Raw genomic sequence first — 24193 nt, forward strand, 5'->3', positions numbered from 1 at the left:
CAGTCCAGGACAGTTTACTCTTCCTACCTGTTATCAAGGACCCAGGCCTTTTGTATTTCTTCTCTATATTTCTTATATTTTCTAGCCGGCAGATTTCCTCATGTTTACAAAACGACGGCTACAACTGTGACCGTCATATCTATATTTCACCAGGCTGAATCTACTTCCTTTAAACAGTTTTCCTGGAAGTTCTATCCAATAGCATCTTACAGCTATTGCCATCTTTAAAGGAAGATGGGAAACATGCTTGTTTCTTAAAAAGTAGGAGTTTTATGACTAGAAAGAAAAAAAAAAAAAAGGCTGGATATATAGTAAGGCGCACCTGACTGTCATGGGGCACACTCCTACCAGTGCTGCCCCATCTGCCATGTCACACTCCTCCACCCTAACTCCTTTCTATGTCCTTGCTGGCTCAGCATATGTGCCCCATCCAAGCTGGACTGCTAGCTTAACCCTGTATGCCTAACCCAAGTGCAGTGCCCAGACATGGAGAGGTCTGCGGGATGCTGGCTGAGATCAAGGATCAGTACAGCAAGGGTCACCTGTGTGCACGGGCACCTGCCCTCGGAAGCATTCAGAAGTGGGGACCAAGAGAGGAGGGGGGTGGAGTGGGTCACGACTGCTTCTCTAAAGTCCTTTGTTTTGTTCTGTTCCAGATACTGCGGCCAGGTCACCTCTTTCCTGATTAATGCTCCCCTACTGTAACTACAATCTTTTGCTTAAACCCAAGGGCATCATAGGAGACACTGTCTCAGACTTTTTCAAAGGCTGAGGATGCCAGGCTAAAGGGAAAGAAGGAAGGAGTGGGGTGGGGGCATGGAGTGAGGGTCCCAGTACCCCAGAAGTGGGTGCTGGCCACAGCAGGGTGGGAGCCACGGCCTGGGGCTATTCGCTCTCCTGAATGACTGTGGTTTCCATGAGATTGTTGTGTGCTCTTTCGGGCGAGTGATGTAAAGAACACAAAAAGTCCAAATAACAAAAGTTTGTTCCATCTCCATCACTCAGAATCATGGAAGTTTGTGTTTAGAAAACTCTTCAGAGATTTCTTGATATTTGTATTCTTGGAGAGCAGAGAGAAGTAATTCTACAGAAAGCAAAGGCACCATTTACTAATTTTGTATTGTTTGTATTTAATCAAAGAAAATGAACATCAAATAAAAAAAATGAAGGAAATGTTAAGTTGCATACTTTTTTTATTTTAAAGAGGGTAAAATTAAACAGAACAAAACAGAACAAAGCAGATCAGAAAAAAAACAAATGTAAGTGACACATTTAAAGCAAGACAACAGGAGATCTACAGTGGCTACCATAATGTCTCTTGTTTTCTTCTAAATAGTTGTCTATATGGTCACACACAATGAATTCATACAAACAAAATAGTATAAAACTGATCAGAACAAGTAATGAAGGCATTACAGGCCTTCAAAACCAGACAATAGGAAAATCAAAAATAGCTGCCGTAATGTCTCGAGTGCTCTTCAAAATAGTTGTCTATACCTTCATGTATGTTGAAATTAAACAACACAAAACAGACTAAAACCACTCTGAACAAAGAATAAAAGCATTACTGGGTTTCACAGCATGACAATACAGAATCAGCAATGGATATCATAATGTTTCTTTCTTCAAAGTAGCTGTTCATTTCATCATGCATAATATAATTGATTCTTGTAAACTGTTTAGGAGAAGTTCTATGCATGTATAAGCCTCCACATGTATACCTATCCTTTCTGTGTTAGAGGGAAAAACAAAACAAAGCAAAACAAAACAGATTACTAGGAAAATAAGAAACAAAAAAGACAAATAAATTACAATAGCAAAGAGCCCAAAACAGTGATGATATACCACCTTCAAAACAAGGCGGTAGGAGCATAATTAAGGTTGTTATTTTACATAGTGATCTTCAAGAATTCCTCAGATCACCAGACACAAGCATGCAAAATTGCTCCAGTCCTGTGAATGTTAACTGTTTTGTTCTACGAACTTACAGAATTTGTAGCACAGTCATCTTAGCTATCCTAAGTGTGTTGATAAAAATTTAGATATTTTTTCCCTTCCTTTTTCTTTTTCCTCCTTTTCCCTGAGGTATTTTTCCCCCCTTTGAGAAGATCCTTACCCTTTTACTGTATTTAGTGAGGATTTTGTATCTTATGTACTCTTACCATTTCTTACACTAGGGAGACAAGACAGTATTTACACATGTGAGTTTGATTTATTTCACTTATGATGCATACTTTTTAAGTGAGTGATATTAATGACTTTTCTAAAACTTCCAAAATTAAGCTAAAATGTTGGGATTGTGATTCTCTGGTTTTGAAAGCTCTATTGATTTGCCCCACTCTATTTGTTTGCTGGGTTCATGCTGTGACCCACTTTTATTCCTGGCCCATTGTTGGTGGGAGTTAGGTTTGTGCTGGAACAGGCCTGTCCTACAAAGCCTGGGGACGGGAGTCTGGTGCCACAGGCAGTCTGACTCTGCGCTGCTGGGACAGAGGCCTAAGGCCAGCCTTGCACGTTGTAGGCGGTTTCCTTTTTCTCGCCTAGACACTCGGACACTGTGTGTTTATCCTTCAAACTTGGGAACTCCCCTGGGCTGTGTCTCAGTGAGGCTGTGCTGCAGGAATCCTTGGAACAGGAATCCTCATCTTCTTAATTTGCACAGTTATTTTTTTCTTATTTCAGGACTATCTTTTAATTATACACATTTGTTTACTCTTCTGTTTTATATATTTGCATTTAAAACATACCTATCGCCCTTGTATTTGGCTCAGCTCTGTATCTAATTTGGTCTAGCCACATGCAATTGCAATTGCCAATCACTTTTTAAACCTTTAAAATGGCATTGACATTACTTTCTTTGGTATTTCTTTTGTTTATTTGTTTTATTGCATTCTCTGTGATTATCAACGTGTCTTTCCTCTTGTAACTAGTTAAGTGTCGGCTATGCTCACCTGGGTCCTTACGGTTTCTAATAGAGAAATTACTTCTCTAAGGATGAATTATTAGCCTCAGTTTGTTTTAGCATCTCTGCAATTTTTTTTACCTTATTCTGTTGTCTCACTTCATTTTTTTCTTCAGTATTTTTTTAAATTTTTAGCTAAATTTTGAATAATTTGTTATTGAAAAAAATTCCGTTTCCTGGAATTTGTTTTACTGTAGGTTTAGTGTTTGTATTTTATATGCTCTGCTCCATACCTTTCTTTCTTCTCTCTCTTTCTCCCTCTCTCTCTGTGTCTCTGTGTCTCTTGTTTCCTTTATTTCATTTTTTTCCCCAGTACTGTAGATTGAACCCAGGGCTTTCACACTGAGGTACATCTCCTGCCCTTTGTATTTTATGACAGGCTCTTGCTAGATCACTAAGTCGCCCAGGCTGTGCTTGAACTTGCAATCCTCCCATCTCGGGCCTCAGACCTTTCCTCTTCCTTTCATTCGCACCGCGATGCCTATGAACATTATCATACCTGCCTGCCCACTTCCCTCCCGCTCACCTTGTGCAGCCAGTCCTCCTTCAAAACCACTGGGCTGCAGGACGGCAGGTATCTTACTTGCCCAGGGCTTGGGGAAGGCACAGCAGTGGCAAAGGTGGAGCCTGGAGTTCAAATCTGCTCTGGTTGCTGTGCAGTTCTTTGGCAAGTTCTAGACCGTGGCTGCTTTTCCCAGTGAGAACACGGCTCACTGTACTCTCTGGTGGCACACTTGGGCCTCTGCTTATTGACCTCATGAAGGAGGGCATGGGTCTCTGCCTAATAATGAGCTGTGTGCAGGCTCCTGCCTTAGGGTGGGCAGGGGTTCAGAGCTGGAGTGAGACAGCCACCGGTCCCCATGCCCCCTCTCTTGCCAACCCTCCTAGATGCCTAGGCTTTCTGTGCATTCTCTGCTGGCCTCTGAGGCTCAGAGGTAGAGGAGTAAAGATTCTCCTCTCCAAGGCATTTCTGTGCCCAGAATCACGGAAAAAATTAAATTCTGAGGTACCACTGCATTTTCCTGGAGAAGTCAACAACTATTGCTTGTTTCTTTTTAAATTTAGGTTTATTATTTTTAAAAATACCAGAATTATGTGAACTCTCTTTCTTCCCCCAAGATTCTGTGTCAAAGGATAGAAATTAATGGTCATTTCTCATTCTATCCCCTTCCTGGGCTTCACTTTTAAGAGATAGTGGCACTAAATTTGCCTATACCTTTCACTACGCCACTATTTATATTTTAAAACTGGTTTTCACTTGTTGGTTATTATGCAGCTTCCTTAGAGCTCACAGGATGATGGGTTTGGTGGTCTGAATTTGTCTAGAAGAGAAGATCCATAGTGTACTTTGAGTATAATTTAAAATGTGAATATAGTGCTCTCTTGACTGATGCCTGGGCCACCTTTTAGGTGATTCATCTTTTTGGCAGGAATTGTTAAGGATGAAACCCAGGGCCTCGACCTGGTAGGCCAGCTCTGTCCCTGAGCTGCACCCCAAGCTCAGCTGGCATGGAGGACTCCTCCTCTGAAGCCCTCACCTGCCCTCCCCCCTGTTTCTCACCTACAGTTCTCAGGAAGGATGTAGTAGGTGCTCCCTATTTGAGAAGGAATGTATGGGGCGCAGTTCTATTCAGCAGGGCCTTCACTGCTGGTACCCAGATATAAACCCAGTGTGGGCTGCTTCAGAGGGTCCTCAGCTGCCTTGCATGGTGAATGGTGGATGCACAGATGAGACTCTGTACACCCTGAGTGGTTTTCCCAAGCCCTGGCTCATCCTGAGCTTCCATATTGTTCCTGTGCCATCCTGTTTTCCTGGAACTGGGCAAGCAGGTATGGTACAGTCTGGAGGCAGTGGGCTGTGGTGATCAGCACACCTAGGACCTGCCCCCGATCCCTGGTCTTATGTGGCTCTTCACTCTGTCCTCTGAGGCTCTGAAGTACTTGTGGTCTCTGTGCCAGGCCCTCTCTTGCCTGACCTCTGCTGTGGCAGTGGTCTTGGCTCAGTTCTTTTCCCTTTGTGGTGTTGTCCTCTGACTGGGGCTTTAAACCACCAGCCTCTGGACCCTGATGCTCCACCCCATTTCTGTCTGGCACTGGTCTCTACCTTGGATGATGGGGTGGCCCCCAGGTAACCTGGCTGCAGCTTATGTCACTCCACAAGCTGCAAATATCAGCCTGAAGTCCCTCTGGTCTGGTCACTCCTGTTTTCTCACACCTGCCCCCTTAACTTGTCATGTTCCGCCTTTAAGTTGGGTACACAACCTGATATTTCCACCTGTACCTCCTGATTCCTCATCTCCTGAAACCACTGTGTTTCACTTCCTGTACTGTCAGGGCTTCATCTTTCAAAATTTTCTGCTTGGCAGGCAGCCAGAGAGGCCTGAGGGTGGCTCTCCTGGGAAATACCAGTGATAGCTACGGGCTACCTACTCTTGGGACCTCCTTCCCCCTGACCTGGATAATCCTCCCTGGGTGTCCCTGCAAAACCTGTCAGCTGTTCTGGCCACTGGAGTGCTTCTCCCCAAACCCCCAACCAGTGATTTGGTTTCCTCTGAACACTGTCACCCTCCTCATCTGCTGTCACTTATCCTGACCTTCTGCTGAGACCTCGTTTCCTGTTTCTTATTTGTAAATTCCATGTATAGAAAACTTTATTTGACTTTGTTCACAACTGTGCCTGGTGCCTGGTAGCTGGTAGATAATGCATATGCATATACATTGCTGCAAATTCCGTAAGTTAAAGTTATTTGTGAATTTGTAGGGAAAAGCTGTAGTCCAATTCCAAGTGTCATTCATGTGTCTGCTCAATAATTTGAGGCTTGTGCCCTAAAATTCTGCATAGACCTCACTCAGGTGAAATGGAAATGTGCTTTTAGATTATTCCTGTTACATCAAGGAAAGCATTACCCAGTTTGGGAGGACAACCAGAGGTAGAAAGAGTGGTAAATAGTTACAACAAAGTCAGACAAGGTTTTTTTTCAGCATCCTCATCTTCATTTAGCTTTCAGTAGGACACACCACTTGGGCATGGAGCTCATTTTGCTGGGAGGTGCAGCCGCTGGATTGATCTAATCTGCACAGGATGCTCGGTTGCTCGTGCTTACATAAGATGGTTAGGGATAGGGAGCCAAATCTTCTTACCATATGCCGTGTGTCAGTGCCACAGCAGCCTGGCTATAGCTAGCATGGATGAACATTAGTCTTCTACTGGTCTCAATCTTTACACGTGCCTTCTGGGCTTCTATTAATGGCGCAGATGAGTCTCACTAAAATACATAATACCAAATTGAATGAATAATTTTCCAAATAAGCCATTTATACCTTTTGTTGAGAATTTCAATTAGCAATGCTTTGAATACATTATTTAATTTGTATGGAAACCTATTTCTGCTTGAGTATTGGCTCTTTCATATTTCTTTCCTAGAATATGATAAGGTCATCATGTTCATAACTATAAAACTTCAAAACAATACCTAAATCCCCAAGACCTGTCATTGTACTTTTATAGCCAATTTTCCACATTGGCTGTGATTTTGTATAAATCCTTTCTTGATTTTGTATAAATGGTGACACTTAACTTACTTGACCTAATGTCTCTTTAAGAACTCCTGTGGGAAATTTAGAGCCTTTCTGGAATGTCCTGGTCCCTTTGGTTAGGGAGTCTGGTGAGCACAGACCACATGGTGACAGATGCAGGAAAGACCAGCTTTGACAGCACTTCCTCAGGAAGGACCAGCTTTGGAAGCATTTCCTCGAAAACAACCTTGTAGTCTGGTAACCCTTAGGGAGAAGGGATGGAAAGGGGCTGGTGCAGTCAATCTGTGAGCGGTAACTCCCTGAGGGCTCTGGCTCCTCATTCCTAAAAGGCTAGCATGGAGAAGCAGTTCAGAGCATGCTCACCTGACTCCAGCTGCTTGGAATGCGGAAATGGACTGAATTAAGGAGGCAGTTCCTTTCTCCGCCCTCTCATTTTTCTGAGAGCAAAGATGAACGGGAACATCCCTAGAGTGACTCACCACAGTGACACCTGCCTGACTGGCCTACCTGGGTTTCTGGAGGCCCGGGATGGAATGCTCTTGATGACAACTTGGGCCTTCCACATTTCTAGCTGTCTTCTTTTCAACACTCTTTCTCTTTCCTGAGATTTTTGTTCTGCCTCAAAGAGGCTCTGCAGAGGTATCACAGAGAGGACTGATCCCAGCCCTCAGTAAGGTCCCTGTTGCTATGGTGGCTTGCACATTTTTTCATGTTATTTCTCCACAATGATCTACTCCTTACCTAATCTGATATTATGATTTATATTGAGAATGTTCCCTAAAGCACACCTCATGTGCTCATTGGTGGATCTTTTGGAAGAGGATTGCATCATGAGGGTGCTATATACAGCTGACTTGCTGTAAGAATGTGGGAGCTGGTGAGGGGAAGTGTGTCACTGGGGGCATGACCTGAAAGGGTGTATCCCCCTCTCCAGTTCCTCCCTCCTCTCTGTTCTTGGCTGCTGTGATGTAAGCAGATTTCCTCTGCCGAGTCCTTCTACCACATTCTTCCTGCTTCAAAGTCATCAGAATATGAACTAAAAACATGAGCCAAAATACAACTCTCTTCCTTAAGTTGTGGCTGTCTCAGTGATGAGGAAAGTGACTAAGATTTCAGCATCGGAGAAGTGAGGTTGTTGTTATGACTAACTTGTAGTTTTCAAGCCATTGGAGCTGTTTAGCAGAAAGAGTTTGGAAAGAATTGATGCTGACTAGAGAAGCTCTAGAACGCTATAGGCAAAAATTGATAGGAGGTTCTGGTCAGAACTCAGAAGACCTCGGGATAGAAATTCAGATGGTTAAAGGCCAGGCTCATGAGGTTTCATTTGGGAACAAGGACTCCACTAGCAGTTGAACTCAAAACGTGTGTTGTGCTCTGGCAAAAAATTTCTTTATATTTTCTCCTTGTCCTGAGGCTTTTTCTGAGAATGAAGATGGCTGGTCAACTGATTAATCTGGCAGCAAATTTCTAATGCAGCCCAATGTTCAGGCTGTGACTCTTGGAGGCTTTTAGCCAGTTCTACTTTAAGAATCACAAGCAAATGACTCTGTTGGGTGATTTTTATTTATCTTTTTCCAAATCCATTTTATTTCAATGAGAAAAGAAAAAGAAGAAAGAGGAGAAGAAGAAGAAGGATGAGGAGGAGAGAGAGGAGAAGGAGGAGAATAAGAAGAAAAAAAGAAACTATAACAAAATTTCAAAACATGTCAATCAGGGGAAACAATGGTACACACATTGAACATTGTCATCCCCAAATCATTCCCAGACCCCAAGACATCTGTCATCCCCAGACCACAAGACATCTGCATTCAATTGTCTGAACAATACCAGCACAAATCTTTCTCTTCAGTGAACTCAGAGAAATCAATAGTATAATGATCTCAACTATTATATATATATTTTTTTCTTTTAGCTTCTCATACTAATGAAACAATACAATGTTTTACATCTGTGACTTATTTATTTCAATAATGAGTATATTCTCAAAGTGCATCCATTGACCTATAAAAGTCTCCAGTTTGTCTTTTTTTATGACTGAATAGTGCTCATTGTATAGAAATACCACACCTTTTTTTTATCCATTCCTCAGTTGATGGACACTTAGGTTGTTTCAAAGACATAGCTATTACAAACTGTTCTGCTATAAACATGGGTATACATATATCACTATGGTATGATGTTTTTAATTGACTTGGAAAGATACCCAGAAGGGGAATAGCTGGTTTGAATAGGACCTCTAGTATTAGTTTTTTGAGGATTCTCCACGCTGATTTCCATAGTGGTAGTACCAGTCTGCATTCCTACCAACAATAGAGAAGAGTTCCTTTTCCTCTACAGCTCTGCTAGCATTTGTTATTGCTTGATTTCTTTTGTTTGTTTGTTTGTTTTTATCGGTACCAGGGATCGAAATCACTACTGCCTGCTTGCAAGGCAGACGCTTATGCCGCTGAGCTAAATCCCCAGCCCCTATTGCTTGATTTCTTGATAGTAGCCATTCTTTCTGGGGTGAGGAGGAATTTCAGTGTTGTTTTGATTTGCATTTCTAGAATGACCAGTGATGTTGAACATTTTTTTACATATTTACTTGATGTTCATATTTCTTTATCTGAGAAGTGTATGTTCATCTCAAATGCCCATTTTTGTACTGAGTCTTTAAATCTGAGAAGACTGAGATTTTGAGTTCTTTATATGTTCTTAATAATAATATTTTGTCCAAGGAACAGCTGGCAAACATTTTCTGCCCTGTTGTGGGTTGTCTCTTCACTCTGTTAGAGGTTTCTCTTGCTGTTCAAATGCTTTCACTGAATGATTTTTAAAGCTTTTGAGTTTTATCAGATAAGAAGTATCTATAAAATTGGGACTGTAAAGTTTTTGCAGAGCATATCTTGATTACTGAACAGGCTAGCATTAAAACTAAGGCAAGTACTTTATACCAGGACAATAGAAAAATGCATTGAGAGTATCTGAGGAATCAGTAAGATTCCATCCTTTACAGGCTAATTATGTGTATGTGTGTAAAATGAAAGACTTTGCTTTGAGAAGAGAGCCTCAAGGCACCCTTCTGAGATGAGTGATCTAGGGAATTGATTCCTCAGCGTTCTGTTAACAATGCTCAGCCATTCAGCCATTTTGAGTCCTCTGTAGCCATGAAACAAAGGGGCCCAGCTACTGCTCAACCTGTTGGCGTATTTTGGCATTATCCACATGGTGCTGGTTTTACAGGTATGCAGAATGTAGGAGTTATGGGGTCAGGGAGGCTTCTACCCAGATATCAGGAGGTCTAGGAGACCAGGAAGTATACTTCTGATCAGACAATACGTGAAAGTGTGAGAGTAAAGATAAAAATGCCAGATACCCCAGGAATTTGGAGAAGCTAAGAACATGGGACATCTAAGGAAAATTGCAATCAGTAAGTGTGAGCAAAGCCAGCCCAAGGCAGAGTCCTTGAGGGCTACCACTGGCAATAGTGTAGTGGGTGTAGTCCTCCAACCCTGTGGAATTCACATCTTGTTGCCACAACTTAGCTAAATTGCTGGACACAGAACTGCAGGATTTAATGTTTGTTCTACGGTGTGTTGGTCTTGCTTTATTTCCATTTCTTTCTACCCCCCTGTGTCTCTTTTTTGGAATAGGAATATTTATCCTGTGTCATTGTATGTCAACAATGTTTAATTGTCTTTTTGAGGTCGATAGTGGCTCACAGCTAAGAACTTTCCTTGAGTCTCAGAGGAGACTTTGGATTTGGACTTTTCAGCAGCACTAAAATTGTTAAGATTTTAGCCTCTCTTAGAGATGGGCTAACTGCCTTTTGCTTAAAGAGATGTGCAGAGTCTTTTGGGAATTAGGGGCAAAATGTTATGGTTTATATTGACAGTGACCTCAAAAGGCCTCATATGCTTATTAGCAGATCTTTTGGAAGAGAATTGGACTGTGATGAAGCTATAGCTGACTTGCTGTTAGGAGCTGGGACTTGCTCAGGGGAGGTGAATGTGAATGTGTACAAAATTCTCTTTTTTCTCTGCTTCTTGGCCACTTTCCTCCACCAGGCTCTTCGACTATATTTTTCCTGCATTGGAGAGAGGGAACTATGGGCTGAAAATGTGAACCAAAATAAAGCTGTCAAGTATTGTGTCTCACTAACAAGGAACAAATATATAGTACATAGGCTCACTTTTCTTGAACTGCTAGGTCTATCCCTATCTTTCCATGTTCAGTGTGGTCACTTACTAACAAAACTAAGCTATTTCCAGGTGACCAAGGCCATGCTAGCCACTGAGAATATGAGAAGGAATGGGGCTGAGTTTCAGTCTTTCCAAGGCTGGTTGACTTTAGCCTTTTGCCTCAATGGTTCTTGGCTCTCAATTCTTTTTAGTTTGCCTCCCCCTTTCAGCTGGTCCCAAGGTACAAAGTCCTTACTGTGGTGTTTCTGATAAAGGCACATACACCCTTCGGTATGAGAGCAAAGGAGGTGATTTATATCTTTGAAATCTTTTTTCATGTTAATCAACCTTCCAATCAGTAAAAGGATTCTTGCTGAGGTTTGGTTTTCCCTTTGCTATACTTTTCTCCTTTCTCCTTAGCACAGCAGTCAAAACTGATTTGAGATGTGTGATGATTTCTCTGCACATTATACAAACCCTTGTTACAATATACAATACCACCACCTGTGTGCTTGCTGATCTCTGTCTTTTTTCCTGACCATACTGCAGATTCCCCCTGTCATGACCCAAGTCCTGGAAGGAGTGGAAAGTTCCCACCGGACAGCAGAAAGTACAGGCTACTCAAAGTCCATGAACAAACACCAGTAGTTCTCTTGCTTAAAGTATTTCCGGGGCCTGTACTACAGAAAACAAGTTAAAGTGCAGACATTGTTATCCAACATGGAAAGAAACATCCAGCCATCTTCTGCATTGGCTAACTGAGGACATTAACCTAGGACCATTGGCTGGATACGGACCTGTGGCAGGGAGGTCCTGATTCACAGTGCCAGTTGGCCCAGGAAGTGATGCGGGCAGGACCAAGACCATGTGTTGGCTCCAGGTTTTCCCAGGACCACGATGATGACATCTTCTAGGCAATGGAGGACTCCTGCAGATTTTATGAATTGCTCATCCTAATTTCCATTCTCTGGGAGCAGATGTTGAAACAGTCTTGTTTATTTCTGAACTTGGGAGATTGTATGCCATACCTTGTATGCACTTGCTGCTTCATGTGGGGCTCACTGATGATGTCTGATGGTCCTGGTGCTACCTAAATGACAGCTTCTAAATGACAGTTAAGTCAGGCCATGTAGGTGTCTGCGATTTCCTTATGGCCTTCCATTTGGGGATCTACTCAGCCACACAGTTGGCGTGGCACCACAGTGTCACAGTCGCAGGCTAGATGCAGGAGATGGTGGCTTGGGGAGGTGTTTTGTGCTTCTCTAGAGGGCTGCTTGTTTTAGAAAGGAATGATCATTTGGTTAGGCCCCACACTCTGCCAGGCTTGTGGATGCTTAACTTCACCTGTGAATGTTCTGAGTGCTCCTCTTTGCACAATAAGCAACACTTTTCTTTAGCCATGCTGCATCTTGATATCCTAATTCAGCGCAGCCTTGGCTTTTCGAGTGTAATGCTCCAGCTAGTGCTTTGAAGCCAGGCTCTGTGCCTTTAAAGCAGGCTTGTGTCCATGATGCCATCTCTGCAGTGATGGATAAATGGACATGAGGGAAGTGAAGACTCCTTAGGTGACTAGGTATCATGCCCCTCTTTGGCAAACTTGCCTCTTTTTCTCTTTGGAGTCATAAGGCTATAATTTGCAATTATGCTTGCAAATGAAGGTAGCCTTAAAGTAGAATAGTAGTTTAAATTTCAGAGTTTTAGGTTATTTTAAATTGGAGAATACCTGATAGTCTTCTCTCCTGGACCTGCCCTGCTGGTTCGTCCTGCTGTTTGGCAGGCTGAGTCTGACCCTTAATTCAGCACCTTCAAAGAGGATCCTCATAGAATGCCTGCACAGTGAGCAGTGATCTCCCACAGGTCTGAAAATAGAGTAATTGTGGCAAGTTCTTACCCAGTTATGCCTGTCACTCACCATGGCATCGTGCCATGTCCAGGAGTCAAAGTGATGAACTACCAAGCTGCTTCTGCATTAATCTGCCATAACTTAGAAATGTCTCCATCTTTATAAGATTTATTTGTACTTATTATGTATTTATTTATTTTTACATTTAAATGCTTTACTCTAGTTATTTAGTAGACAGAGATGAAGGCTGCCTGGTGTCATTAGCTGTCCCTGAGAATCTGGTAACAAAGCATGCTCACAGTGGTGTGAGCTGTAAGACTCTGGTTTCTACTCTGCAGTTGGGAGGAAGACGCTGTGGTGCACTGCTCCTGTCTTCTTCAGACACACCAGCGCTCCTGTGTCTAAGCAGCGTGGCGCCACAGTGTCACAGTCACTGGCTAGATGCGGGAGATGGTGGCTTGGGGAGGTGTTTTGTGCTTCTCCAGAGGGCTGCTTGTTTTAGAAAGGAGTGATCGTTCTTCTGCAGCTCTTCTTGGGCTGGTTAGCCAGAGCTGGGGCATGTGACTACCCTCTCTGATGGAAGTAAGGCTATAAAACATCAGACTTTGGACTGTACTGGGGGCAACTCTAAGGAATAACTGTTGGTAGCAATAAGTTGGTGCTCAGCTGTGAGCTGAAGGTTTATGTAGGTCCAATTTCTCCTCCACCATGCAGCTATGTCTTTGTGATATGGCTGTGACACTGTGAAATGGGAGCATCTCTTTTCCCACCCTGGAAACTCAGGTGGCCCCTGTGCCTAGGCAAGAAGAATAGGGTGCATTTCCCAGTCAATGCCTAGGAAGCCTTATGTTCTTAACTCTTCCTACAAAAGCCCACATATCCATGGAGTATGTTTGATGACTGTGCCAGCCAGTGGCTTGTTCCAAACATGGTAGGAGGCTTGGCAAGTCTCCACACTGCCACCTCATAGATCGGGCTGGCACAGACACAGAAGTCTTCTCTGAGCCCAGTCAGAGCACTGCCAGCAGCGCCCAACTGGAGAGCAAAATCCAGCAGTGACTGCTGTGTGTCACTGAGGTTTGTGGTTGTCTCTTGTGGTTAATTCCTTGGCAATAGATAACCAATATGGAAACAATAGTGTGTGCAGACATGCTCAGTGTATGTCTAGAAAGAATGAAATGTGCAAAGCAGAGAGGATCATCTGAGGGCCTACTGGGCAGAGAGAGAAATCTATTCTTAATATTTGGTAATGATTTCTCCAAGGCTTTATTTTAATATGTCCTTTTAAATCATAGACATTATATTACAGATGTGATTTTTTCCCCCTTAATAATACATTGTGAGCTTTTCTTCATTTTACTGAACATTCTCATTAGACTTTAGTAACGTGTTAATATTGGTAACCCATAAAATCTGAAATTTGTGTAAGTATTCTTCTAATATTGGATATTTGGATTTAATTCTCTAATGTTATGAAAATGTGATGACCATATTCACAAAGAACAGTGTTGCTCCCTCCTTCAGATGTGCTTAGCAATGGAGCCCTGGTTGAGGTGGTCATCTTTCCTACCCTTGACACATCTGCTTGCTTTCTAGGAAGTCTGAGCAGTGCCATGACCTAGCATTGGGCACAGAAGGTTTGGTTTAATCCACTGGCACCGGCTCTGAGATCACTGGAAATGTTTCCCCTGCATGTGTGTTGCAATATTTGCGTTACTGTGAGCATAATGTTATGCGCATAAGAGTCACAATGATGGACCATCCCCCCTCCTGCCCCAGCCATAGCTCCCTGCTTTTTCTCTCCAAGCCCCAGCATGAGGTTGGTCTGTGTGTTAATGCTCAGGGAACTGTGGAAAAGCTTGGCTGGTCCCTAAGAAACTGATATCCTCTTTCACTGACTCTGTCCTGCTGGGACAGCTGCAGCTCTCATCACCGAGAGAGCTGGCTTTGGGAGGACATGTCAGAGATTCTGAGTTGGCCATTTGGACCTCACTCTGTGCTCTGGCAATTATTTGTGGAAATACACATACATTCTCATTGTTTTAGTCTGTTTGGGACAGAGATATGTTCTTTGGGGCTAGGCTGTCCTATAGATATGTGTAGGTATTTCCTGGCTTTCTGGCCTTCTTTTGGCCATTTGTCTGTCCAGGATCCTATGCCTATACTCATCAGTCTCTTAGAGAATGGAATGTATACCTCAGCTGGAAAGTGTGCATGGCCTCTCACTGAAGCTCTTGCAGTGTGCTCATTACCCTAAATTTGTTTGAAAAGAAATAAACGGAAAGAGCAGATTAATGATAAAACCATTCCTGGGTCAGCTGTATGTCATGGTTTTAAAGTTTCTATGGTTGTGGCTGCTAGCCACTTCTTATAGGAAGTCTTCTCTGTGGAGGTGGCACGAAGGTGGAACAGATGAGGAATAAGATGTTGAACTACCCCCCTAGGAGGGGCCACTGAGCCTATCATATGAGGACCTTCCTAAGAAGCTTTCAGAAGCTCCCTAAATCTCCCTTCATGCAAAGAACATCAGTGTTTCCAGTGATCTCAGTGTGAGGCCCTTGGTGGCCCTTGGTGCCAGGAATTCCAAATCTACAGTTCTGAGCAGCAGGACCCTCATGTTACAGGAGGTGGCTCCGTGGAGCAAATTCCTGGGATCTTTAGCGCTGTGGTCTCTGTTGCAGGCTGTCACATGGCCCACGGGTGTGGTATGGGGTTTAGGGAAGCAGATGCTTTCAGACGCTTTCCTGGAATCAGGACGAGTCTTTCCAGAACTCTGGGTTGGTGAGAGACAAAACATTCTGGGGTGGAGAACTGTGGTCAGATGGGTGGCTGCTGTCGTGTCAAATACACAGGGCAAGGCTGAGGAGGTCTGGCACAGTTAGAACATGGACAAAGAAGGAGTAAGACTCAGACTCTGAGTGTCAGCAGAGAGGCTGCTGGACAAGAGGCCCAGGTGCAGTTAGGGTTAGCACGGAGGACCTCCTACGCCCACCACCAAGCATATCCCTAGATGGAAGAACTGAGCTCTGGGTTGAACATGAGTGTGTGGGGGTGTGTCCTTGGCCCCTTATATACCATGGGGCAAGTCCTGACCAGGTTTGTTCTGACCATATGCTCACAGTGGGGCAAGTCCTTGATTACTGTACATTATGGATTCTAGCAGGCAGCAGAAAGAAATTTAGAGAGATTTTTTATTCTTTGTTTATTTGAATGAAGGTCTGCATATTTTTAGCTTGTAATCCTCCTCTTTTTGGTATCTGGGATCAAACTTATGACTTTGCACTTGTCAGGCAGGCACTTGTGCCGCTGAGCTATGCACCCAGCCCTTGTAATCCTGCTTAATGGTCAGTGACTGTGGTCTCAGTTCTTTAAAATTTAAATTTCAAAAGTCACAGAATTGTTAAAATCACTATTTTTATTTGGTTCATCATAGATCACAAATATACAGAAAAAAAGTATTAAATGTATCAAATAGTTTTTATAATTAAATGTTCAGTACTTTTTAATTTTTTTAATGTTCAGTACTTTTATGTAAGGAATATATATACTAACGGTGTTCTTAAAAGTGTCCTTAAATAGTAAATACTTTTATTTTCATGTGTATCAGGAGGAAGCAAGTACTGCAGACCCATGATCTACAAATTAGTAGTAGTTAAGAAAAAGTATGTATGGGTTTTAAATTAAAATGAATCCATTTAAGAAAAACTTAAGGTGAAGGTATGTACTACATGTGGTAAGACATATGGATAAAATTACAGTGATAGAAATAATTACTGAAGCTTAAGAATAGTGAAGCATGGATAAAACATATTCTCTAACAACATATTTTACCACATACACTTTTTTCTTTTCAATTTCTTGGTGGTACCATGTGACCTCATGTTATTGTAACATTTTGTTATGCATTGTGTTTTCTTTGTTACAATTATCTCTGATATTTTATGAGTACATTTTTTTTTTTTTTGTCTTTTTGAGACAGGGTCTCGCTATGCAGTTCAGGCTGGACTTTTACTCATTTTATAACCCAGGCTGGTCTCGAACTAGCAATAATCCTCTTGTTTTGACTTCCAGAGAGCTAGGATTACAAGCATACACCACCATGCCCAGTTCTTACACGTCCTATTTTAAATGCTATTACTGCATACATTTAACTTTTCTTTATTTCCTTTTTTTTTTTTTTTTTTTTTTCTGAGACAGGGTCTAGTTGTGTACTTCTGAATGGTCGTGACCTCACCATGAAGTCCAAACTGACCTTGAACTCATAGAGATCCTTTAGCCTCCGCCTCCTGAGTGCTGGGATTACAGGAGTATACTATCATGCCCAGTTACATTTAATTTTTCAAAGTAATTATTTAAGATATATTTTTAAAATCTCATATGTGGACATATTATTTATTTATTTATTTATTTTTTTGAGTGTTTTTCTCCCTCAGGAGGAAAAGACTATGGAATTACATTTATCATTCTGGCTGCTACCCATTTCTACTATCACTTTCTTGGCATTTGTTAAAGTACCTGGGGTCCTACTCTGATTTTTTTTTCCTATTCATCCTTTTATTTAGTAGATCTTACTGGAGTTTAGCATCCTAATGAAAATTTGAAGTTTCTTATCTCATGTATTATAACCCATCTTGGCCAGAATTTCTAATAGGGGGTAACAACTCCCACCCTCCTAGATGTTAGCTATGCAGAGTTTAAGTTCACTAAAATTCAACAACAAATTCTAAGGAACAACGAAAGTTAAGAGTAGGAAAAATTTATTGAGATAGCTCCTGAACGCCAGGAGAGTATCCAAAAATGGTCTGCCAACAAGCCCCCTTCTCAAAGGAAGTTTTACAGAACAAAATCATGATGTTAGTATAAAATCATGAGGTGGATACAATTTGGGTCAAAACTATGATCAACCAATAAGATTCCGAATAGAGCTGCTTAGGTAAAATGGATCCAATGAGGAAGCAGGTTACATATCAAATGTACAGGGAAAGAATAAGGGCCTTTTAAGGAAGGTATGGATCAGGAGGCTCTGGTCATCCACTTGGGTGATGATGTCTATCTTGATAGGACCAGGTGATACCAATTATTCCTTGGGGAGATATGTGCACTTGGTCATTCAGTCTTTATCTTGGGGCCTGTGCCTCCAGCCACAATTGTAATGTATTATTATCTCTGGCACTGACTTCATCAAGGGCCTAGCCCTGTCTAACTACCTATAATATTTCTACCTAACTTAACTCTGTACTATTTCTATAGTGTAACTTTTATGTTCCAGAGGTAATTTTTGCTTCTTATTGCAGTTGGCTGAATGTTTTTCAAGCAAATTTTCCCAAGAATTATATACTTTGTAAGTTCTACATATTTGACATACTACTATTTCTTTTAACTAAATTTCCTTTATTGATTAAAGGGTGAAAATATAGTTTTAAACATACAAGCCCATCAGTACACATGCATAAAATTTTGACTGAGTTTAAGATTTGAGGATTGTGGTTTCTTTTACTCCTTAAACTCTGTGCCTGCATCATTATATCCTGGTTTATCATGCTGGTTGCAGAATTCTGAGGTACTTTGTATTTTTTCTATTTTTTTTCTTTCTGAAATATTTGGTCGGTGTCTATTATGATGAGGGATATTTAAAGACTGAGTAGAATGTGTTTGTATCACTATTTACAAATCGAAATTTGTGAGAACCTAATATCAATATCCTTGGGAAGTATAAGCCATAGACTTGAATGATAATAAGCCTAAAAAATAATATTTCAGAGTGCTAATGGCTCCTAAGCAAAATACTTTACAACAGTGGCTTTAGGATTTAAGAAGATGCCCTTTGTTTTCCATGCCCTGAAGATGTGGGCTTAAGAGTGGCACTGGTGTACTTTCCAACCTGTTTGCTTACAAGGGCAGAGAGAAAGGTCATTGGAGGGTCCCAGGCTTAGTCTGGCAGCAACTGCTTGGGTTTATAGTTCTGGAGCTGCAGCTAAATGAAAGGAAATGGGTGGTGCTTTCAGCTATGAGAAACAGAAACTCTGACTCAGCTGCCTCTAAAATGAAAAGGAAGCTATCACCTCACACACCAGGAAACAGGAAGCCACGGCAGGTGTGGCCATCAAGCGGATGACTCAGGGTTTAACAATGACAACAGCCTGCACCTCTTTCTCTCCCTTGCCTGCTATCCCTAGCAGGAGCTTTGGTGGCATCTGTGTTCACACCAGCTGTCCAAGGGACCTGGCTCCAGTCACAAGGTAGGAGCCTCTATAGTGTGCTGCTCAGTTTAAGTCTTGTCTTCCTCCAAGTCCCAGCCATTCCAAGTGGAGGCCCCAGGTGCCTAATGCACACCTAGGCTGGGGAACACTTGGCCCAGGCTCCCCTAACCTACCCAGTCCTGGAGCTGAAAAGGAAGCCCTAAGAGGACAGATGGAAACTGAGGCTCTGTCAGTAAGAGAAAATGGTTCCCCAGTTAGAGCCAGGGCAGATTGTTCTCACTTCGTTCTCTGTGTTCTAATTGGAGGAGAAAAAAGAGCTGAGTAAACATGAACAGGAATCCCTTTTAACAGGAAAGTGCCTGACAGTCCCCAAAGGATAGCATCTGGTGCCCAAGTTGGATTTGGGACTCAAGAGGATCACAGGTATGTGTTTCCTACAACCTCTCAATTCTGGCACTTAGGGATGCAAAAATTGCCCTCACTATTTAGCAGGCTCCAGGTAGTTTGCATGGTTACCAATGGTATCCAGGAGGACGGATTATGGTCTAGGCCGTGTCCCCAGGCAGTGCAGAGAGGAAAAGAAGATAGCAGACCGCAGGCTGTGAGGACTGTCCTGGGCCCTGCCCAGGTCACCATTCTGGGGGCAGAAACAGAAAGGGCTACTGTACAGGCCACAGATCTGCTTAAATGAGGGGAATAGCTTGAGGTCAGGTCCTCAGCAGACAAATGAGCCCTGACAACACACACACACACACACACACACACACACACACACACACACACACACTATCTTGCTGCTGAGTGTTGTTGGGGGTGGAAACAGGAAGAAAGCTATCTCAACTTGGCAGGTGGGGCCTTGTACATGATGGTTTTGACAAGGCCCTTGCTGGTCTCTCTAACTGTCAAGCTCTTCCTTGGGGCATCCTTTGACCCCTTTACTTCTGCTGCTGCTTGGGTTGCTATCTTTTTCTCTCTCCTGGGAGCTTTGACCCCTCACTTCCCTTCTGTATATCTGCCCAGAGGCCCCCAGCACATCTCACTTTAGACTTCCATTTGTAATCAAAGTAGGATGTGGAATGTCCTGGGTGGATCAGGTGTATTGTAACGCACACTGCAATCTGCTGACCAGACTATGACCTGGACCCTGTGGTTTTATATACAATTCCCAGAAGTGAACGTAGTCTTAGCCCAGCATTACTTGGCAATGTGATGTTTGCAGGGTTCTCTCTTTCCCTAAGTTACAATTCCCTTATTTGAAAAAGCGAGGAGAATAGTAATTACCTTAGGGTGGTGAGGCAGGCACCAGATTAAACATGAGTGATTCTTGGGTAGCCAAGATGTGTAAGAGTCCTCGATGCTTAAGGATGATTGCCCCTGTGATTACTGGTTGTGGTGACCTACGTTGGGAATTCTTGGGAAGCTGTTGGTCCTGAAGACGCCTGGGAAGCTTGCATCTGTGACCTGCCTACCTGATTCATGTGGCAGAAGGAGGCCTGCAGGTATTTTCATTCAAAACTATTTAGACATACATTGCTTGCTTCATAGCTTTTGAGCCTTGTTTTAAAGAATTCTCCACCCTTGCTGGCTAGCTTATTGCATAGGAAACCAAAAAGTCCTTTTCTGCTGGGATTTAAAAGGAGTTGAGAGTCCTAGGGCAGGCCCTGGAGCTGCAGTTTGGAGCAGATGCTCCTACTGAAACCAGATGGCACACTGAGAGGCAGACACTGCCAGTCACTCTGGGGCAGCTTCCACTGACACTGCCCTGAGATACAGCGCAGCAAATACTCTTGGACCTGTGACCACAGGTGACATGGTCCAGTGAGCCTACCCTGTTAGCCACTCCCCAAACACAGGTGAATGTTATGGAAGGATTGTGAAGGCTATGGAGAAATTATTTACATTATATCATTTTTCCCATTATAGTAAAAATAATACACAAATACTGTGATGAATGAAATTAGTGCTGGATTTCAGAGTGCTATGATATGTATAAAAATGCCACGCAGTACATGTTCAAAAGGAATTCTTTGCCAAAACAATTGGAGACTCTGCCAAAAGTGTGTTTCACAGCCTAGACTCCCCTCCCTCACAAAATGAAGGGAAGATAGATAGATAGATAGAGATGGGAGCTGTTTAGTTTTATAACAATCATGTTCTTGAAGGTGAAGAGTTTGAGTAAACAGATCAGCTGTTGCCAGAAGTGTCCAGGTAAATCCATTCTTATTACAAATAACAAAAGCAATCTTAAAAATCCATATGGAGACAATTTTACATTAAAAATATCTTTATTGCTTTTTTTCCCATGAGTGAAGTGAAAATAGTCTAGTTTTTAAAAAGTAAATTATTTGCTCAAACTAGGAAATGCCCACAGGCAGAGGAAAAAACCTCGCAGGTATTTTGGCTTAAAACTATGTTAAGATCCTTTTATTGCCCACTGTCTTTGAGTTCTGTTCTAAAGAACTTTAAACAACTCAATAACAAAGAAGTGAGAAAAGATTGGTGGGGGGAACTCAAATGATCCCCTCTGCTGGCTGGGTCTCGCCTGGAGAGCCACAGTCCGGCTGGTGAGCAGTCTGGATATGCTGGTCACGCTTCGCTTCTCTGTAGCTACAGGAAGCATAGGAATGAATTCTCATAAAAATTGTTGTTAGAGGGTATAGGGAAGGTAAAGGGGGAGAGGTATGAGCAAAATATTTTCTATGCATTGAAGCTTCTCTGAAAGAACATTGGATGGTGTTATACATTTCACTTTGCTACATTTATTTATGTATTTATTTATTTAGTTAGTTAAATAATATAATGTGCTTTACATGTCTCCCCATACCAGCATCTGTGAATCTATTTCATTCTTTTTTTTTTTTGTCTCTTGAGACAGGGGCTCTCTATATAGTTCAGGCTGAGTGTTGTGAAGGACAGCAGCTCTTGGGGGGTCATGGCTTTTGCACCCCATGGACCACAAGAGTAATGGAGGCACAAACCAAAAAGGAGCAACAGGAGAAATTAACCCAAGACATTAACATGGTTTTGCATAATTGTATGGAATAGGAATTACATTGCAAGAAGAGGACCTTGCAGATGAAACAGCAGAGATAGTGTCTCTTCCACTGTGTTCTTAGCCGTACTTCTAAAAGCGCAGTCTTCGGATGATCTGAATTAGGAGCTTTGGGGCAAGGATTTCCCAGGTTCCAGATTAGATCAGTGGGGCCAAACTTGCACTGAGGCCTGCAGCTTGCTTCTCTGACTTCTCTGTGAGCTACAGCTTGAGAACGTGATCAGGTTCCACTCACTCACTTAGCGGATGACTTTCTTTCCTCTGTGCGCTCCTTGGGATCCTCATACATTCACTTACCGCCACCCGCTCAGTCTGTTCCATGGATTTGCCATGGTTTTCCCATGCCTTTGTTTGTAATTACTTTTTTTCTGCATCTTATTGAAATGACTGCATTCTCTTTACTTCCTGTTTCTTCCAGAAACTAAATGTTGTGTGCTCTGCATTGGCTCTCTCAGTGCTTTTTCTGACAGTTCAAGCAACTACTCCACATAACAAGACCTGGGATAATGCAAATTCAGATCCTTCTCTGACAGATGCAAGAACCTTGGAACCTTTGTCATTGTCTACCTCTCTTCCTTGTTACTGGTCTACTATTTTGTTTCACATATTTATTTTCTGTGGTGGTGGGGATAGAATGTAAGGCTTCACTCGTGGGAGGCAAGTGCTTTCCCACCGAGCTGCACTGAGGCTGGTCCAGTGTTTTAGTCACCAGTTGCTGTTGACCACCTTATCACCTTTACAGTCGCTGTGTTGTTTCATTGCGCTGTTTCCTTTACTGACTTCTTCCTGTCAGAGTTTGTTTACATTTGCCATTGTTTCCAAATACGGCTGCCCATCATGCCTGCTGAGTTTTGTTTTTCTTCTGGGTTTGATCTTACTCTTATGGTTGTGGCTTTCCTGCAGCCAGCATCAAAGGGACTCTGCACCTGGTAAACCCTTCAGTCTCGTCTGAATGTCCTCTTGCTTACTGTGGAACAACGGCTCGGTGTAACACGGCATTGTGAGAAATCTAGCATATTTCCAGTTAGCTTGTCTTGCTTGGTGTTCATAGCCTTCCTTACACTGAAATCCCATGGGTTTTGGCACTTAGGGACAGGTAGTTTTATCTCCCAATGAATCCTTTCTCTTTTATTTCCCTCCCAAGTTCTTAGAGAATATTTTATTCATACACTGGTTCTTCTCATTCTACCATCTATATCTCTTAGTCTTTCTTTCTCTCCTTCTCTCTCCCCTGTGTTATAGTCTTGCTAATTTTCTTAGCTCTATCTTTGTTTAATAACATTTCCCCACTGAGGTGCTGAGGATTGAACTCAGGGCCTTGGGCACTGTAGGCAAGCACTCAACCACTGAAACATACCTCAGCCTACTGTATCCTGTCTAATTGGTCACTTATTACATGTATTGTGTTTTTAGATCCCTTCCCTGTATTTTATGTTTATAGATATCTGTTTGACATTCTTCTAAGAACACTAAGACCTTGTTGCAGATATTGCCTCTCTGATCTGGCACTGTGAATCGTGGGCATGGCCCACCTCCCCTGAGCTGGCATTTTCCCAAGAATGGTTGCCAAGTAAAGGGAGGAGGTTTCCTTGCAGGGGAAAATGTCAACCTTTGTCTAGAGAAACAAGGGTAGAAGTGGGGACCTCTTTGTGAATCCTCTACCACCATAGATGAGTCCAAGGTCCTGGCAGCTTTTCCCTTGGATTAAAGGAAGAGTCTTGTGCTGCTCATGGTCTTAGTTTTCCTTAAATAGGGTAAAATGCTAGGCTGATGTACCAAAGGACCCAATGCTGTTAGAGCTTTAAAAGCATCAGAAATGCTTGTACCTTAATGAACAGCTTCCAGCAGTTATTCTAGAGCTACAGGTGGGTCTGATCTCTGCCAATGGAAGAGCAAACAAAGGTGCTCCAGTGGAAGCAGAAGGAGCAAGCTGCTGGCCACATCCTCACTTAGGTCCCTGAGGTGAGGTTGCTCTGTTTATGCACATCTCTATAAGAACCTGGTCTGTGGGCTTCCTCAGCAGCTCAGGGTTGGGATACACGATCCCAACTCTGTAGCTAGTTCCTTCTACAACTCTTCAACTGGAGGAGAGGAAGGTGTTTGGTGGCCATCTTGGATATTTCTCCTAAATGAAAGTCCTTTCACATTTTTAGTCTTTCAAAAATGTCTGTAAGTTCAAGACATTCTTCTTGGTCCTAACCCTTAGTTTTGGTCACTCACAGGTTCTGATGGCCTCAAGAAAGATAAAAGAAAAGGAAGAAAGAGAGCTAAGAGATATTTTTAAAGAAAGCAAAAGAGAAAGGGAAAGAAAAGAGGAGGGGAAAGTATAAGTTTCTTGTTTTTATTTGTTATGGAAATTAAATAGATTTTAAGGGAGAGTTCATGAGTTTCTGTATACCTGGGGAAGTCATTCCTGTTGCTTGGATGTATAAGTGACAT

At 42.5% G+C, this 24193-nt stretch overlaps 1 long non-coding RNA gene across 2 annotated transcripts in view; it reads left to right on the plus strand.

The window, feature by feature from the left end:
- Positions 1-18648: 18648 nt before the first annotated feature.
- The window catches only part of LOC134472108 (uncharacterized), a 74686-nt gene continuing 69141 nt past the window's right edge, over positions 18649-24193 (plus strand). The window contains exons 1-2 of one of the 2 annotated variants that reach the window (XR_010041963.1): positions 18649-18741; positions 19054-19125. This is a non-coding gene — a long non-coding RNA (uncharacterized LOC134472108). Of the gene's footprint in view, positions 18742-19053; positions 19126-19913; positions 20202-24193 lie in introns of those variants that run through there. The other variant, XR_010041962.1, reaches the window with a different exon arrangement.

Source organism: Cavia porcellus, unplaced genomic scaffold (genome assembly GCF_034190915.1).
Source record: "Cavia porcellus strain 051 isolate PalLab524CR breed Dunkin Hartley unplaced genomic scaffold, mCavPor4.1 scaffold_22, whole genome shotgun sequence".
In the NCBI taxonomy this organism is placed as follows: domain Eukaryota; kingdom Metazoa; phylum Chordata; class Mammalia; order Rodentia; family Caviidae; genus Cavia; species Cavia porcellus.